This window comes from Triticum urartu, chromosome 7 (assembly GCF_003073215.2).
Source record: "Triticum urartu cultivar G1812 chromosome 7, Tu2.1, whole genome shotgun sequence".
In the NCBI taxonomy this organism is placed as follows: Eukaryota; Viridiplantae; Streptophyta; class Magnoliopsida; order Poales; family Poaceae; genus Triticum; species Triticum urartu.
Window position 1 is genome coordinate 88,028,490 of NC_053028.1, and position 6,000 is coordinate 88,034,489.

The following is a 6,000-nucleotide window of genomic DNA, read 5'->3' on the forward strand; positions in this document are numbered from 1 at the left end:
TTGGAGTTGTCTTTTATCTTCCTTTTTAAATAATTTGTATGAGTGCATCATGGATATCTCGACTAGCTCTTGATGTCGTATGTAGATGCCCGATATACTTGATATCAACTTAATATTCATATATTACCCTTTAACGAAATTTACATAATTCGCAAAAAAGGGAAAAATTACGCCGTGACACCAAATTCCTGAAGGGAAGTATCTTGGCAAAAGGTGACATCCATGGAGTACACCATGCCAAACATGTCTGTCAGTTCCACACAACATGACAGTGACTAGTGCTGACATTTTTACACCCTAAAAATCATTATTCACCATGTTATGGGAATAGGATTTATGCATTTTGAAGAATAAAGGCTACGGAGCATATAAGAAGGAACGGTGGAGACACTTGAGCAGATAAGAGAATATGAAAGTGCCCAGAGAGCATGTTAATACAAACAAACATAAACCAGACTGATTCTTCATTTTAACCAGATTCACTCCCTGTAAGTTCACCAATTATTTACTTTCCATGGGTATTCTAGCATGGAACTACAGCCATCTTACTTAGATCTTCAGTGCATCGGCAATTCTTGGTCCTCGGCCTCCAGCGTAATGTTCATGGTGCAACACTAACAAGTCCTTGGCCTTCATTTTCCTGTATTAATTGTGCCGGTTGCTCCTCACTTAACAGATGAGCTATCGGCCCAATCTCTTGCATGGGATCCACACCATAGAACATGGCCATTGATATCCTCTCTTTATTGGCATTAGTCACAACTCTACGCATTGGCCCCATGAAGATCCCGTTGGTCATTATCTGCACGAGGAACGGTCAGGCGGAAGTCACCAAGAAGACAAGAACTTCATATGGGAGAAAAATTACCGGAGGTTCAGAGATGGTCACCTCCATTGTAAGACCAATGTTGATCAGCAAGGTGTGGTCACACACAGCTGGAACATTGTACCAGGTTCCATCTCTAAGATATTGCAGCCCCACGACGTCTTTGTCCATGAGAAGAACCGTGAGAGCAGGGAAATCGGCATGAGGCTTGATGCCCAGGACAAGATCAGGTCTTGGACACGGAGGGGAGTGGTTGAATCTAGCAAAAGTGGGGGCGTTGCTGTTAAACTGATTAACGAGGCAGTCTTCATCAAGCTCCAGAAGCTTGGCCATTGCCCGAAGGCTTTGATTCTCTTGCACTTCAATGCGTATTCGTGCAGATCATCCCTGCAAACAGAGCTCAGGTAGTCCAATTAAACCAAGCCTAGTTTACTAATGTCTATTTTGTTTCTGCAGTCCCTGTCAGGTTCCGTAACTCAAGACAGGAATAAGCAAATGAACTCTTTTCTACAAAGCAGACAAGATAGAAAGATCCGTTTGAAGTATCCCTGATAGATTACCTGAACGATTTGGGATGTGTAGGCCAATGGGCAAGGTTTCTCCCACCCTCCGGCTCAACCCTAAGGTGCAGTCGATCAGACCAGTCCAATCTCTGATCTTGAGCCCACACACTACCAGAATTTAGGCAGTTGCCGACGGGCATATCTATGCCGACGGCCCCCGTCGGCATATATGGTCTTACCCCGACGGCACAACTAAAGCCGTCGGCGTAGAAAGGCCGTCGGCGTATACCCATCTATGCCGACGGGGGCCGTCGGCATAGATAAGCCGTCGGCGTTTCTCCGAATATACCGACGCGGGACGTCGGCATAGAGCAGGCCGTCGGCATATCACGTGGCCCGTCTACCCGTGCGGCGACGGCAGTTTGACGGCGTCAGGCTACGCCGACGGGCTAACGGTGGCCGTCGGCATAGCTACGCCGACGTCATCGATCCACCGCGCCGCCACGTCATCGATCCGGGTCGTTCGCCGGTCCCGTGGGGTGGCATTTCTATGCCGACGGCTAGGCCGTCGGCATAGGCCTGGCCCACGTTTTTGCCACGTCATTGATCCCCGCCCTACGCCATGTCATCGATCCAGGGCTCTACCGTTCCGTGGCCGTAGCTATGCCGACGGCTAGGCCGTAGGCATAGATTTCTAATAATATTTTTATATTTTTTGTATTTTCTCTTATTATTTTTTATTTTTTTCCAATACTAATTTCATTAACTTAAATGTATAGAAAACATATATCGATTGCCCCCCACACGGGCCTTCTTCCGTCGTGTCATGGAGAGGTTAGACGGGACGGGCCGGGTACCTGTGGGGGGTAGCAATGCCGCCAGGTGTTGCGGTGGGCCCTCCTACGGTTGTGGAAACATTGGCAGGCGCAGGCATGCGGCTCCGGGGTGTGCCCCCTCCCCCCTCACGGGCGTCGATGCCGCCGTGCCCCAGGGGGGGGGGGGGGAACGGCCACGTCGGGCCGACGCAGAGGGAATCTTGGGGTGGGTTGTGCCGGGACTGTGTTGGGGGGTGTACCTATGGCTGGGCTATGACAACAAGGTGAAAAGGTCCACCGGTCAAACTACGTCCAGCGAAAGGCAAAGGGATAGACCCGGCGGTCGTCTGTGTCAGGGTTAGACGGGACGGGGTACCTGGGGGGTAGCAATGCCGCCAGGTGTTGCGGTGGCCCTCCTATGGTTATATAAGCATGGTGGCAGGCGTAGGCACCCGGCACGCGGCTTGTATGAGGTCCCGGTGCGACGCTCCGGTGGCATTGCTACCCCCCTAGGGCCCCCGTCCCGCCAAACCCTGTAGCGTTTGACCACGGGATCTACCCCTTTGACTTTGCACGGACAGGCTTTGAGCAGTAGACGTATCCACCCGGTTGTCTAAGGTCAGCCCAGATGTTGCAACAAAGTGTTCCTATGGGCTGACCTATCGCAACCAGGTGGAAGAGTCCACCGGTCAAAGCCCGTCCGACGAATGTCAAAGGGCTAGATCTACTGGTCAACTGGGATTCGGGGTGGCCTTCGGGGTATAGCTATGCCACCGAAACATCGCACGATCCCGATGCATGTGTGAAAGTGTTCTGGCATGTGTAGACGCCTGTCTTGGGACTCCCTGGTGTGGCCCCCCTCCACGGAAGGCAGAGCAGCCGTCACTTAGAGGGGGGATGTGCGGGTGCGGTGGAACCGGAGGGAATCTAGTGTTGGGTTGGGTCCAGACCGTGTTCGGGAATGTTCCTATGGGCTGACTTATCGCAACCAAGTGGAAGAGTCCACCGGTCAAAGCCCGTCCGGCGAAAGTCAAAGGGCTAGACTACTGGTCAACTGGGATTCGCGGTGGCCTTCGGGGTGTAGCTATGCCACCGAAACATCGCACGGGTCCCGATGCATGCGTGAAAGTGTTCTGGCATGCGTAGACGCCCGTCTTGAGGCTCCGTGGTGTGGCCCCCCTCCACGGAAGGCAGAGCAGCCGTCACTTAGAGGGGGGATGGTGCGGATGCGGTAGAACCGGAGGGAATCTAGTGTTGGGTTGGGTCCAGACCGTGTTCGGGAATGTTCCTATGGGCTGACTTATCGCAACCAGGTGGAAGAGTCCACCGGTCAAAGCCCGTCCGGCGAAAGTCAAAGGGCTAGATCTACTGGTCAACTGGGATTCGCGGTGGCCTTCGGGGTGTAGCTATGCCACCGAAACATCGCACGGGTCCCGATGCATGCGTGAAAGTGTTCTGGCATGCGTAGACGCCCGTCTTGGGGCTCCGTGGTGTGGCCCCCCTCCACGGAAGGCAGAGCAGCCGTCACTTAGAGGGGGGGATGGTGCGGGTGCGATGGAACCGGAGGGAATCTAGTGTTGGGTTGGGTCCAAACCGTGTTCGGGGATGTTGCTATGGGCTGACCTATCACAACCAGGTGGAAGAGTCCACCGGTCAAAGCCCGTCCGGCGAAAGTCAAAGGGCTAGATCTACTGGTCAACTGGGATTCGCGGTGGCCTTCGGGGTGTAGCTATGCCACCGAAACATCGCATGGGTCGCGATGCATGTGCGAAAGTGTTCTGGCATGCGTAGACACCCGTCTTGGGGCTCCGTGGTGTGGCCCCCCTCCACGGAAGGCAGAGCAGCCGTCACTTAGAGGGGGGATGTGCGGGTGCGGTGGAACCGGAGGGAATCTAGTGTTGGGTTGGGTCCAGACCGTGTTCGGGAATGTTCCTATGGGCTGACTTATCGCAACCAGGTGGAAGAGTCCACCGGTCAAAGCCCGTCCGGCGAAAGTCAAAGGGCTAGACTACTGGTCAACTGGGATTCGCGGTGGCCTTCGGGGTGTAGCTATGCCACCGAAACATCGCATGGGTCGCGATGCATGTGTGAAAGTGTTCTGGCATGCGTAGACGCCCGTCTTGAGGCTCCGTGGTGTGGCCCCCCTCCACGGAAGGCAGAGCAGCCGTCACTTATAGGGGGGATGGTGCGGGTGCGTTGGAACTGGAGGGAATCTAGTGTTGGGTTTGGTCCAGACCGTGTTCGGGAATGTTCCTATGGGATGACTTATCGCAACCAGGTGGAAAAGTCCACCGGTCAAAGCCCGTCCAGCGAAAGTCAAAGGGCTAGATCTACTGGTCAACTTGGATTCGCGGTGGACTTCGGGGTGTAGCTATGCCACCGAAACATCGCACGGGTCTCGATGCATGTGTGAAAGTGTTCTGGCATGCGTAGATGCCCGTCTTGGGGCTCCGTGTTGTGGCCCCCCTCCACGGAAGGCAGAGCAGCCGTCACTTAGAGGGGGGGATGGTGCGGGTGCGATGGAACCGGAGGGAATCTAGTGTTGGGTTGGGTCCAAACCGTGTTCGGGGATGTTGCTATGGGCTGACCTATCACAACCAAGTGGAAGAGTCCACCGGTCAAAGCCCGTCCGGCGAAAGTCAAAGGGCTAGATCTACTGGTCAACTTGGATTCACGGTGGCCTTCGGGGTGTAGCTATGCCACCGAAACATCGCATGGGTCGCGATGCATGTGTGAAAGTGTTCTGGCATGCGTAGACACCCGTCTTGGGGCTCCGTGGTGTGGCCCCCCTCCACGGAAGGTAGAGCAGCCGTCAGTTAGAGGGGGGGATGGTGCGGGTGCGGTGGAACCGGAGGGAATCTAGTGTTGGGTTGGGTCCAGACCGTGTTCGGTGATGTTCCTATGGGCTGACCTATCGCAACCAGGTGGAAGAGTCCACCGGTCAAAGCCCGTCCGATGAAAGTCAAAGGGCTAGATCTACTAGTCAACTGGGATTCGCGGTGGCCTTCGGGGTGTAGCTATGCCACCGAAACATCGCACGGGTCCCGATGCATGTGTGAAAGTGTTCTGGCATGTGTAGACGCCCGTCTTGGGGCTCCGTGGTGTGGCCCCCCTCCACGGAAGGCAGAGCAGCCGTCACTTAGAGGGGGGATGGTGCGGGTGCGGTGGAACCGGAGGGAATCTACTGTTGGGTTGGGTCCAGACCGTGTTCGGGAATGTTCCTATGGGCTGACTTATCGCAACCAGGTGGAAGAGTCCACCGGTCAAAGCCCTTCCGACGAAAGTCAAAGGGCTAGATCTACTAGTCAACTGGGATTCGCGGTGGCCTTCGGGGTGTAGCTATGCCACCGAAACATCGCACGGGTCCCGATGCATGTGTGAAAGTGTTCTGGCATGTGTAGACGCCCGTCTTGGGGCTCCGTGGTGTGGCCCCCCTCCACGGAAGGCAGAGCAGCCGTCACTTAGAGGGGGGATGGTGCGGGTGCGGTGGAACCGGAGGGAATCTAGTGTTGGGTTGGGTCCAGACCATGTTCGGGAATGTTCCTATGGGCTGACTTATCGCAACCAGGTGGAAGAGTCCACCGGTCAAAGCCCGTCCGGCGAAAGTCAAAGGGCTAGATCTACTGGTCAACTGGGATTCGCGGTGGCCTTCGGGGTGTAGCTATGCCACCTAAACATCGCACGGGTCCCGATGCATGTGTGAAAGTGTTCTGGCATGCGTAGACGCCCGTCTTGAGGCTCCGTGGTGTGGCCCCCCTCCACGGAAGGCAGAGCAGCCGTCACTTAGAGGGGGGATGGTGCGGGTGCGGTGGAACCGGAGGGAATCTAGTGTTGGGTTGGGTCCAGACCGTGTTCG

General features: G+C 55.3%; 1 pseudogene; it reads right to left on the reverse strand.

The window, feature by feature from the left end:
• Window positions 1–486: 486 nt before the first annotated feature.
• Window positions 487–1,622, reverse strand: LOC125518449 (annotated as a pseudogene).
• Between the last annotated feature and the right edge of the window lie 4,378 nt (window positions 1,623–6,000).